The 13,724-nt window shown below is 36.8% G+C and overlaps 1 long non-coding RNA gene across 1 annotated transcript; it reads right to left on the reverse strand.

Moving 5' to 3' along the window:
- Nucleotides 1–3,718: 3,718 nt before the first annotated feature.
- On the reverse strand, nucleotides 3,719–7,785 carry LOC144974454 (uncharacterized). Its single transcript, XR_013645748.1, has 3 exons — nucleotides 7,658–7,785; nucleotides 4,409–4,543; nucleotides 3,719–3,838 (listed from the first exon to the last, which is right to left on the reverse strand). It is a non-coding gene; the product is annotated as an uncharacterized LOC144974454 (long non-coding RNA).
- Nucleotides 7,786–13,724: the final 5,939 nt, after the last annotated feature.

Consider the following 13,724-nt stretch of genomic DNA (forward strand, 5'->3'; position numbering starts at 1 on the left):
TATATATATATATATATATATATAATTTCGTTGAATCTAAACATTTTATTTAGGATAATGAATTTAATATTTAAGAATGCTTAAAAATCAAGATTTCATATTTTCAAAAGTTTAACTCTTTTTTTAAAACTTTTTAATAACTGATTCACAATACTGTTTTGAGACAATTGATCACAAATATCTTTCACTACTTTTGCTGCTTTTTTTTTTTTTTCATTTTCAAAATAAAGGCAAAGCTTTGCTCTTCCAACTTTTTATACGACGACGTAGCCTGAGACGTAGCCTGCATTGGTCATAGTTCCAAATGCCATATTTTGTTATCTCTGTATGACTAAAGCTGCCTTTGAGTTCTAAGATGTTAATTAAAAATTAATAATATATCTTTATTGTCCTAAAAAAAGTGGCAATTTGTCATTTGGTTACAGATTCATAACAATACAATATTGACATAGACACACTCACACAGATGCACATGAGTAGTCATTGAAAAAAAAAACAAAAAAAACAAAAACCAAAAACAACAAACAATTAAACAAACAAACCGGCATCAGCAACAACATCATCATCATCATCATCGTCATCATCATCATCATCATCATCGTCATCATTGTCATCCTCATCGTCATCATCATCATCACAACAACCTTCCTAATATTTCCTACAATCCTTCACTTTCACCATTCCCCTATAACACCATTCACCATCTTCATCAGACTCCATATTATATTATTGTTGAGAAAGTTAAGACTGATGAATTATAAAGTTTGCTTCTCTGGTTTCGCATATTTGGTCTTCTCTTGTCGGTATAAGAGGTCAAACCTAAATACTTCCGAATAAAATAAGAAGGTTTGCCCGTATTTTGCTCATTGTCTTGTTATTAGGGAATAGTTAGATTGGAATGAATGAAGGAATGGTTTTACTGATAATGCTATGTTTACCAAAGTAGTTCAAATAATCAGAAAGATTATGGTTGACAGAACGAATGCTTTACAAGTGAATTGTACAAATTATTTTTGATAAAGACAATTTAAATGTTTTGTATAAGATAAATTATACATGTTTTGTACAGCGATATTAACATTCCGTTTGTTGTTATTGATTTATATATTTTTTTTCTGGTGTTTTTGCTAAATTGAAGTATACATGTTTTTTAAAGGAAGATAAAACAACCAAAAAAAATAAAAATTGATTTTTTAGTTGGCGTGATATGTTTGTAATATTTGAATGCAATTTTAAACGCGTGCGTTATATTGTTCTTTATCAGATTAAAAAAAAAGTATGTTAAGTACAGTATAGAGAGGTTGTTAATTTTAAAGAATTTCTCAAACATTCCCCGGACTGCTTTGCTTGATGCGGACTTCACAACATTCCCTGGACTGCTTTGCTTGATGCGGACTTCACAACATTCCCTGGACTGCTTTGCTTGATGCGGACTTCACAACATTCCCCGGACTGCTTTGCTTGATGCGGACTTCACAACATTCCCTGGACTGCTTTGCTTGATGCGGACTTCACAACATTCCCTGGACTGCTTTGCTTGATGCGGACTTCACAACTTTTTCCTCTATAGGAAAAGCTTTTACAGAAATTGATCTCCATCATATAATTTTAGATGTATGATATAATTTAACTAAGGCATGTTTCAAATGCACAAATCTGGGTGGGGTTCCTGACCTCTCATAGTGGGCAGGGAGGTACATACTGCGTCTTCTATCCCCTTATATCTGTTTTCCAACATGCTTTCTGTCTTGGAATGTGATTACTTGGTTTTGTCCTGGCCCTGGCCGGAGTCCTGGCTTGGAGGGAAACAGTCAAATTCATAGTTATTGTATTGGGAGATGATATTTTTTACCTTGTAAATCATCTCTCTGTTATGTATCGTTATATTTGTTATTTTAAATATATAATGTAAGAATTTGAATGTGTTCCTCTTTGTTGGATTTTGTGCTTGTGTCCAGATGAGACTTATAGGTGATCTCAAACTAAGTACATTGGTGGTATGTTCTTGGAATTTGTTCCCAGTTCCCCTATGTATTACTTTCTCTTGGCTGCTTTAATTGTAATTCTAGACCTTTTTACTATCCCATTTTCTTACTTTTTACTGGCGCTGATATAACCTAAATGTGTTGCAAGTGCCGTAAAACCCTTTTAAAAAAAAGCCCAAAACAAATGCACAAATGTTTATCATGTTTTAGCATACTTTTTTGTAAATTAAGTTTAAAGTTTAAATTATGTGATATAGCTATGAGTGAAACCACTGTGTTGGATCCAAAACTTGTTTTGTAACTATTTTAGCAGTATTACACTTTTGTGTAATCTCATGTTATATAAATAATATCAATATGAATGAAATGTTACTCAATGTTTTTGTAACGAAAAAAGAGAAAACAATCCAAAAAAAGCTGTGTATAATTTATAATTGAAATTTTTTGAACTCCATTTTATTTTTTTCATGAATATAATACTCATTTGTACACTTTAAAAAAATAATAATAGGAAGGCGAGATGAATTATAATGTATATTACCATGACTTTATTACAAACGAAACTCTTGATCTAAATTGCAATATGAGTTAAGTAAATATGCACAATTTATATTCAACAATTTGTTTCAACTTTCAAATTTGTTTGGCAAGCACCCATAACTATTTTCATAAAAAAAACCCCATAAATTTCAGATTCATGACACCAGTTTCTATCTGTTGATATATTTTCTTTTGAATATTTTTTTGTATTGTCAATTTTTTAAAAATTGAGGGTTCAGATAGCTCTGTTGGTAGAACACTCGCTTCGCACGCAAAGGAACTGAGATTGATCCCAGGTGAATTCAAAAGTTTTTTTCAAACTCTCCCAGTGATTGGGTAGCGGGTTCTGTTAAATCTGTCAGAAAGCACTTTGCAAAAAAAAACCCAAAAACCTCAACCAAGTCAGAAAATTGTCAATCATTGGCAATTCTGAAAACATGTAAACAATTCTATATGCAACACCTATTTTATTTTCAGCTGTATTGCTAGTGCGTTATACAATGCAACACTCGTCAAAATTAAAATTGGATACAACTGCTATATTTCTCTGTTATTATAATTTTACTGATTTAGTTTTATATAGAAATTTTATATAGAATTAGAGGGCCCCTTTTTAAACTTACAACAAAATTTTGACAACACATTGTTTGTCATTGTATTTTTATTTGTTGAAATTTTTCTTTAAATTCAATATGACAAGTACGGCTAAAATGAAATTTTAAAATATTCAAAACCATTTAAGCAATTGTTTGTAGAAATAATATTTTTCTTAAAGGTTAATTTTTTGAACCATGAAACAATCATTTAATACTGTTCTTTCATTGTTGTTCCATCATTCATTTTAAAATGGCTTTGATTTTATCATGGTGCCTATGATATGTTTATATTTTGAAAATGGATAACTTTTTCTTGTCATATATTATATCACCCCGTACCTTATTTGTCGTTTATTTCTGCATTAATTTTTGTCCAATGCTTTTTGTAAATGTCAAAATGTCCCCCCTTTTCGTGGGATTCTGTGCCAGTGTCTGGCTGGGTGAGGTCCTGACCTCCCATTATGGGCAGGAGATACGTCTGTGTCTTCTATCCCCCTACATCTGGTTGGGGTTCCTGACCTCCCATTGTGGGCAGGAGGTACGTCTGTGTCTTCTATCCCCCTACATCTGGTTGGGGTTCCTGACCTCCCATTGTGGGCAGGAGGTACGTCTGTGTCTTCTATCCCCCTACATCTGGTTGGGGTTCCTGACCTCCCATTGTGGGCAGGAGGTACGTCTGTGTCTTCTATCCCCCTACATCTGGTTGGGGTTCCTGACCTCCCATTGTCTGGGTGGGGATCCTGACCTCCCATAGTGGGCAGGGAGGTACACACTGTCTTCTATCCCGTTATATCTGTTTTCCAACATGCTTTCTGTCTTTGTCTTGGAATGAGATTACTTGGTTTTGTCCTGGCACTGGCGGGATCCTAGCTGGGAGGGAAACAGTCAAATGCATAGTTATTGTTTTGGGAGATGATATTTTTTTCCTTGTAAATCATCTCTCTGTTATGTATTATTATTTTTATTTTGAATGTATAATGTAAGCATTTGAGTGTGTTCCTCTTTGTTGGATTTTGTGCTTGTGTCTGGATGAGACTTGTAGGTGATTTCAAACTAAGTACATTGGTGGTATGCTCTTGGAATCTACATCTGATCCCTATTTGTTCTCAGTTCCCCTTTGTCTTACTTTTTCTTGGGTGCTTTAATTGTAATTCTAGAACTTTTTACTATACCATTTTTTTCCTTTTTACTGGCGCTGATATAACCTAAATGTGTTGCAAGCGCCGTAAAACCCTTAAAAACAAAAACAAACAAACGACCTCCCATTGTCTGGTTGGGGTTCCTGACCTCCCATTGTGGGCAGGAGGTACGTCTGTGTCTTCTATCCCCCTAAATCTGTTTTCCAATTGCTTTCGGTCTTTGTCTTGAGATTACTTAGTTTTGTACTGGAATCTACATCTGTTTCCTATTTGAACCAATTGCCTGCAATAGACTATGCCATATCGGCATGGGAACGTGCTCACAGGCTCAATTTCAAAAGGTTGAAAAAGTCCAAAACCAATGCCTACGCGTGATCACTGGAGCAATGAAAACAACACCAATTCACAAGATGGAAACCCACACAGGAATAAAACCTCTCAAAGAACAACGAAATTTAAAAATAATGACACAATTCTCAAAGATAAAATTCATGGAATCCCAACCACTGCATCCAAGTACAATGGAAAAGAAAGAGAATCGACTCAAAAGGGAAAACTTCATCGCCTTGGGACGAAAACTAGAGAGCAAATATAAAGTGACACCAAAGGAAGATATTGCCCAAATCAATGTCCCAAATCTCAAACCACCACCGTGGAAAAAGAAACAAAAATCCATAACCATCAACAAGAAAAACATTCGAAGCAATAATGACAATGCTCAAACCCTAAAGATGATCGATAAAAAATACCCAATGACCAACTGGATAAGAGTTTATACAGATGGCTCAGTTTCCGGCCCCCTCATGAATGGAGGTGCTGGTGCACTCATACACTGGACAGATAAAACAGAAACAAAAATATCTTTATCAGTGGGTTCAATGTGCACAAGTACTAAAACTGAAGAAAAAGCCATCCTCAATGCAACAAAAGAACTATCCAGAGATCACAGAATATACGGGAAAAATGTGGTTTACTTGACAGACTCTGATGATGCTCTCCGGTCTATTGAAAATTACCAGGACTCTGAAGCCGCACACACTGTGGAGGCCCTTGAGGGCTTATCTGATAAAACAGGAAAAATTGTGCTGCAGTGGATTCCAAGTCATGTAGGTATATATGGAAATGAAATTGCCGATCAACTGGCCAAAGAAGGAGCCCAAAAGGAACAACCGAAGTCGTCAATCACTTACCATCAGCAAAAGAAAATAATAAAGCTAAAAATAGACAAAGAAAGGAATGACACACACCTGGAACACAACAAGCAGGATCCAATCCATGCCATTCAGCGAAGTAGCCAAGTCACTCTATTCCGCCTCCCAACAGGACACAATAGACTAAGAGGCAGCGGCGTGGCGTATTGACGGCATATGGTGGTGCCATGATTAGAAAAAAAATTCTAATACAGTGAACACGGTTAAGAGGAGAGAGCACGACATATTAAAAACTCTCTTTTATGGAAGGGTGGGGGAGGGTCGATGGTTTCTACGAGTGGACAAAACTCACAAAAACAAATAATTCATGAAAACAACAAGCCACAACACTGAGATACAAGTCCCGTATGAAAAGGTCTTTGTAATTTTTCTTTGTCCACCATTTAAAGGATTGGATTTGGTAGATAATGCAATCAATATGTTATAAATGTAAATCAAAAGAGAAAAAAAAACCTATGACAGAAATTACTTACTTTTAGTACTTGTAAAAAAAATCTGCACTGCGATGTTTCATCTCTGCAAATATTTTTATAATGTGTTTATTGAAATCTGGAATGGCATCTATTTCAGCTTTGTGAATTGACAGAATCATTAATGAATTTAACCGCTCCTGTTTCATTGAATTTCGCAACAAAAAAATTTCACTCTTTTAAGGGTGCTAAAACAACGTTCAGGAGGTTAAGAAATACGATGGAAGTGGTTATGGTCACTATAGTCTATAGATGTCCATGATTTGTCAGTGTTTGTTGTATCTGTAAAAAGTAGACAATAAAAACAAAAGACTAAACTAACTGTGAGCCATTCATGCCTGTCATACCATGTCACTGAAAAAGAGCGTTTTCGAGATTTCCACACCTGTGTTAATTCAAAATCAGTTGGTTGGTAAGGAACTAGTCTTTTTATTTCTAATTTGTCATCTAGTGTCAATCTCCCAAACGGTCGGTGAAGTAAAGAGTCAACTTGATTCATTGCAATTCATTGTTTAACAAAACAAAACTTCAAAGTATATCTCAAATAATGGAAATCAGTGGAATACGATTAATGATTGCACAAATAAAAGGTAGATTCAGATCTTAAAGCATCACAAAGAAAAAATAACTCCACTTAAGTACTTAAAAATCTAAAAACACTTTAACTGTTGACAGTCTTCGCTTTCTTTCTCTGACTGACACAAATACACACGCACAAACATACACACACACAGACACACACACACACAAATAAACACTCATACACACGTAACCATCAACTCGGCACTACAAGCAAGAAAAATGTTGGTAAATTCGTCCAAAATGCTTCGTTGCAAAGAATTACTTTATTCAATAATCGTGAAAAAGAGGTGGTGGGTTTGATATGTCATATTTTAAAGTTTTATGATGTTTTTCTTTGCTGCTTACAAATAAACTTGACAATAATCAGTGTTTTTGACAGTTAATGTAATATTTTGGATGGCCGAAGTTACCCTACATTGGCAATTGTCTAAAATAAACGTTTTTGAACCTAATTTGGCGCATCCCCCCAGTCCAACGGTGGAGCTCTCAGATCCTGGCACAAGTCGAGGGTTTTTTCCGCTATTTGAAAATAGTATAATTCGATCCAGTTTCTCGCTCAATCAGCTGTCGCGATACTAATGGATATAGCATTAACTGGTGCTCGGATTGCTTTGCACCACGGTGTTTGATTTAGTCACTACTTCGCGGAGTGATGTCACCAACACACGAGTCGGCGCAGTGCGTGACTCGGAATCTTGAATAGAGTGGAGACTAAAAAGGCAGTATGTTGTTGGCGAGTTGGCGAAAGACAGTGGAGTTAAAATCTCTGTTTTATTTTTAATTAAATTATGCTGTTAATGATTTTTTAAAAGATTGGTGCGGTGCCTGGCACCATTCGATCCAATGGCCCCACGCCACTGCTAAGAGGACATATGTTTACAAAGCTAGGTATTGGAACAACCCCTTATTGCCCATGTGGAACCGACCATGAAACCACTTTACATGTGCTTATGGATTGCCCATTATACAATGTGCAACGTTCGAACCACTGGGTCACCCCTACAACACTCAACACAAAGCTCTATGGTGAGGCTGAGGACCTAAAGCGGACCACAGACTTCATAGCAGATATCGGACTGCAGCCATAGATGTCCATCAGAGGAACGAAGAAGAAGAAGAAGAAGAACCAATTGCCCTTTGTCTTCCCTTTTCTTAGGTGCATTAATTGTAATTCTAGAACTTTTTACTTTCCCATTTTCTTCATTTTTACTGGCGCTGATATGACCTTGACTGTGTTCCCTATATAATAATTTAATTTCATTGACTTCCATTCTATCGTGTTGGCATAACAACGAATATAGAGAGAAAAGAACGATGTTTGAGAGTTTGTGCGGCTATGTGGTCTAGTGGTATGACTCTCGCTTTCGTGTAGGAAGGTCCTGGGTTTGAGCCTCACTCGGCGCATAGTTGAGTCCTTGGAAAAGGCTCTTTACTCGAATTCTTTGACCATACTCGGGTGTAAAATGAGTACCTAGCCATTAACAGCGTTGTCTTTGTCCGAAAAAAATTGTAATATCGCCTAACAAGCTTCATGTCCCGTCCTACATGTTGTGTGTTGCTGTTGGTCAGTGACCCCATGTAAAGTGCTTTGAGCACGTTTAGTGCATGTTGCGCTTTATAAAAGCTCAATTTTATATTCAATTTTATGTCAGACTCTTATTTCACTCTTTATCCGTGAAGTTTGAATTGTATTTCACAATACGTTATACACACAACTTTGCCTGAAGATTGATGATAAAAAATGTTGACGTTTAGCGTGTCCGTTTAAAAAAAAAAATATGTCCACTGTTCTTATTGCTTTGTTTTTTTTAAATGATGAATAATGAATTTTAATAATAAAACATTTTTATTTTAAATATTTCAATTTCTTTTGATATTAATATATTTTGTACAAACGATATCAACGATTTATCAGTGAACAAATTTAATTTTTTCCCAGGGAAGCCTGGTCATTCTCTGGGTGGGGATCCTGACCTCCCATAGTGGGCAGGGAGGTACATGCTGTGTCTTCTATCCCCCCATACCCGTTTTCCATTTGTTTCCTGTCATTGTCTTGGAATGAGATTACTTAGTTTTGTCCTGATCCTTGCCGGAGTTCCTTAGCTGGGAGGGAAACAGTCGAATGTATAGTTATAGTTTTGGAGATGATATTTTTTTCCTTGTAAATCATCTCTCTGTTATGCATTGTATTATGTTTAGTTTACATATTATATTATATGATTGGTAAACATTTGAGTGTCTTCCTCTTAGTTGGGACCTGTGCTTGTGTCGTGTCTGGATGAGACTTTTAGGTGATCTCAAACTAAGTACCTTGGCGGTGTGCTCTTGGAATCTACATCTGTTCCCTATTTGTTCCCAGTTCCCCTTTGTCTTACCTTTTCTTTTGTGCTTTAATTGTAATTCTAGAACTTTTTACTATCCCATTTTCTTCTTTTTTACTGGCGCTGATATAACCTAAATGTGTTGCAAGCGCCGTAAAACCCTTAAAAACAAAACAAACAACAAACCATGATTTCCTGGTGGGGTTCATGACCTCCCATAGTGGGCAGGAAGGTCAATTGCTGTGTCTTCTATCCCCCTATATCTGTTTTCCGAGTTGCTTTCAGTCTTCGTCTTGGAATGGGATTACTTAGTTTTATTCTGGCCCTTGTAGGAGTCCTTCGCTGAGTGGAAAACAGTCCAATGTATAGTGTTAGTTTTTTGTGGTGATATTTTTTTCCTTGTAAGTCATCTCTCTGTTATGTACTGATGATTATTTTTTTTGTTTTTATTGTAAACATTGAATCTATTCCTCTTAGTGGGATCCTTCGCCGGTGTCTGGATGAGGCTTTTAGGTGATCGCAAACTAAGTACATTGATGGTAAGCTGTTGGAATCTACATCTTCTCCCTATTTGAACCAATTCCCCGTTGTCTTACTTTTTCTTGGGTGCTTAAATTGTAATTCTAGAACTTTTTTACCATCCCATTTTATTCCTTTTTACGGGCGCTGATATGACCTAAATGTGTTTCAAGCGCCGTAAAACCATTAAAAACAAACCAAAAAAACAAACAAACAAAGCATGATTTCATTATTTCATTTAGCTAATCAGGCCCCGCTTTGTGCCTTTTGCTGAAAGAAAACCAGAAGATGCCTTTATCTTTTTGAGGATGGTGATTGATTCTTCCCCCCCCCCCCCCCACCCCCCCCCCCCTTTTTTTTTTTTTTTTTTTTTTTTTTTGTAAATCATATCCCCAGTCTCTTGTATTTAATATTCATTTTTTAAACATTTGATTGTATCCATTTGAATGAGAACTACATTTAAATTGTCCTCAATATTTAAAAACTTAACCCTCTCCTTACCACCTATTGGAAAATCGTCACATTTGTTACGATGCAACCGTCACTTTTCTCATGCAGATTTTATTTCTTTTTGTTATAGCTATAAAAAAAATTGGCTTTCTGTAATAGAGCCCTTGTTGACGAACAACATTATGTATAGAATGTTGTTGTTGCTTTTCTGTTTGAGTAAGATATGTCTGTTTTTGTGTTGGGTGAGTGTGAAGTTTGAGGAGAAATTCTGAAAATGGCTGGTAAGGAGATGGTTAACCCAAGACTTGTATATAAATTCCGACATAATACTGTTTGGAGGCAGCAGGTTACATAATTGGCCTTTATAAATCGTTTTGATCCAATTCTGATCGTTGTTGAACTCGTTCCCTTTGTCTTTCTATTTTCTAAGTTGCTGGATAGCGAGATCTAAATCTATGTGGTTTATCGGTATGCCTATCGCCTCTGGATTGGATGTTCCAGGGTTCAAGTCCCGCTCTGAGCGAGCATAGTTAACCCCCTCCGTACCACCCATGGGAAAATCATCACATTTGTTACGATGCAGCCAACATTTTTCTCATTCTGATTGTTTGCTATAGTTAAAGTATATTAACACTCTGTTGACGGACTCGTTTAGCAGAAAGAAATATGTATAGCAAGAATTAACAGCTTTTGTGTTTGAGTTAAATAAATCTATTTTTGTATAGGTTGGATGTGAAGTTTTGGGGAAAATCCGGAAAATGACCGGTAAGGAGAGAGTTACGTCCTTGGAAAAGGCTCTTTATTCACATTCTCTCTACGCATTTTGGGTGGGCAGAGAGGCCACTTACTGTGTCTTAGATCCCCCATATTTATGCGGCTATCTGGTCTAGTGGCATGACACTCGCTTTCGGATCGGAAGGTCCTGTGTTCGAGCCTCGCTCGGCGCATAGTTGAGTCCTTAGATAAAACCCTTTACTCACTTTCTCTCACCGTACTCAGGTGTAAAATCAGTACCTGGCCGTTAACAGCGTTGTCTTTGTCCGAGAAATAGTAATATCGCCTGACAGGTGTCATGTCCTACATGTTAAATGTTGCTGTTGACCAGGGACCCCTTGTAAAGCGCTTTGAGTACATTTAGTGGATATTACGCTATATAAAAAAAAATCTCAAAAAAAAAAGCTCAAACAATATTTGTTTTCCCTTTTCATGTTGCTCTCTGTCTTTGTTCTCAGCTCGGCGCATAGTTGAGTCCTTGGAAAAGGCTCTTTACTCACATTCTCTCACCGTACTCAGGTGTAAAATGAGTACCTGGTCGTTAACAGCGTTGTCTTTGTCCAAAAAATTGTAATATCGCCTAACAGGCGTCATGTCCCGTCCTACTTGTTAAATGTTGCTGTTGACCGGGGACCCTTGTAAAGCGCTTTGAGCATATTTAGTGGATATTGCTCTATATAAATCTCATTTTTTAAATTTTTACTTTTATGATTGTTAGTTTTAATATATTGTAGTCTGTAAACATTTGAGAGTATCCTTCATTGGGGGGGGGGGGGGGGGGGCGGGCAGGGGGGTACATACTGTGTCTTCTATCCCCTTATATCTGTTTTCCAACATACTTTCTGTCTTTGTCTTGGAATGAGATTACTTGGTTTTGTCCTGGTCCTGGCCAGATGCCCTGGCTGAGAGGAAAACAGTTGAATGTATAGTTAGTTTTGGGAGATGATATTTTTTCATTGTAAATCATCTCTCTGTTATGCAATGTATTATGCTTTCTTTATATTATATATGATTTGTAAAACATTTGAGTGTGTTCCTCTTAGCGGGGACCTGTGCTTGTGTCTGGATGAGACTTTTAGTGATCTCAAACTAAGCACTTTGATAGAGTGCTTTTGGAATCTACACCTGTTTCTTATTTGAACCAATTCCCCTTTGTCTTCCCTTTTCTTGGATGCTTTATTGTAATTCTAGAACTTTTTACTATCCCATTTTCTTCCTTTTTACTGGCGCTGATATGACCTTAATGTGTTGCAAGCGCCGTAAAACCCTTAAAAACAAAAACAAAACAACTTCATTGGGGGATCCTTCACTTTTGCTAGTATTGGACTTTTGTAATGTCAGAGGAAGACACAGAATGACTTATTTAAATAACCTAAGAATGGTCAAATGTGATTTTAAAAGCAACACAGATTTCATGCGCACCGCAGAGGATCGTGATTCGTGGAGACAGCTGACCGGCAACGTGCTCAAGAGCCTTTTTCACGCCACGACCAAACAAAAGAAAAATCCGAGCACTCACTTTTGCCAACCATATAACCGAAAACCCCATTGAGAGATACGCCACAAACATTTCGAACTGCTTCAAAATCCCACAGACAAGAACACAAAACTACAGAAATTCTTTCTTCATTAGAACTATCTCGGAATGGAATTAGCTGGATGAACTGGGGTGGGTTTGATGGAGCACACCCTTGAATCATATACCTATGATGTCGCATGGTGTACGATCGATAGTGATAGCGTTTCTTCTTCTCCTTTACTAGCCTATCCTGCTTCTTTGGTTTGTGAATTGTATTTTTGACAGGGGATTTTTTTTCCCTGTAAATCCCTGCCTGTTTTTCTGGTTTTTTATAATTTAGCTATATATCTTAGGTTATGCTTTTGATTTACATTTGTACTATTTTTTAGATTGCTTGTTTTTTTGTTTCACGGTCTCTCATATAACCTCAATTGTGTTGGAAGAGACCTAAAGCAACAAACAAACAAACAAAAAGCTGGATGAACTGGTCACAATGGCACCACACCTAAACGATTTCAAGGCCTGACTGACATGGGCCCGCGCCAAATGAGGACGCCGCTGAAATACAACCAGACCATTGGTTTCTTCATCGCCAACCATGCAGATACAGATACAGATGGATGATGAAGGTCAAAATAGGCACATCTATTGATTGATCATGGAGTCTTCTGTTCCCTATTTGAACGGGTCCCATTGATCTTGATTTTTCTCGGGTGTTTTTAATCTCAGATCTACACATTTTCCTGGGTGGGGTTCCTGAGCTGACCTCCCATAGTGGGCAGAGAGGTACTTACTGTGTCTTTTATCCCATTATATCTGTTTTCCAACATGCTTTCTGTCTTTGTCTTGGAATGAGATTACTTGGTTTTGTCCTGGTCCTGGCCAGATATCCTGGCTGAGAGGGAGACAGTCAAATGTCTAGTTAGTTTTGGGAGATGATATTTTTTTCCTTATAAATCATCTCTCTGTTATGCACTGCATTGTTTTCTTTACATTATCTATGATTTCTTACCCATTTGAGTGTATTCCTCTTAGTGGGGACCCGCGCTTGTGTCTGGATGAGACTTTTAGGTACACTGATAGTGTGCTGTTGGAATCTACATCTGTTTCCTATTTGAACCAATTCCCCTTTGTCTTAACTTTTCTTGGGTGCTTGAATTGTAATTCTAGAACTTTTTACTATCCCATTTTCTTCCTTTTTACTGGCGCTGATATGACCTTAATGTGTTGCAAGTGCCGTAAAACCCTTAAAAACAAAAAACAAACTATCCATTTTACTGGCGCTGAAATGACATAGTATTAGTGTCGCAAGTGCCATAAAACCCTTGAAAACAAACAATCATCTCACCGTACTCAAGTGTCAAATGAGTTCCTGGCCGTTTATAACGTTGTCTTTTCGTCCTGCATTTTCAGTGTCGCGATTGGCTGGGGCGATCTTGTAATGTTCTTTAAATTAAGCACGTTTTGTGGATATTGCGCTATATAAATGATAAATACTTAAGTATTTTAACGAAAATTTAAGATCTTTAGACTATTCCATCAAATTTTATTTTAGAATTTTAAAAAATGTTTAAAAGTGTCAAGTCGTCTTAAAATCCTTTTATAAGACGGACGAATT

Source organism: Berghia stephanieae, chromosome 6 (genome assembly GCF_034508935.2).
Source record: "Berghia stephanieae isolate SIO BIC M18660-M18661 chromosome 6, UCSD_Bste_1.3, whole genome shotgun sequence".
NCBI classification, from domain to species: domain Eukaryota; kingdom Metazoa; phylum Mollusca; class Gastropoda; order Nudibranchia; family Aeolidiidae; genus Berghia; species Berghia stephanieae.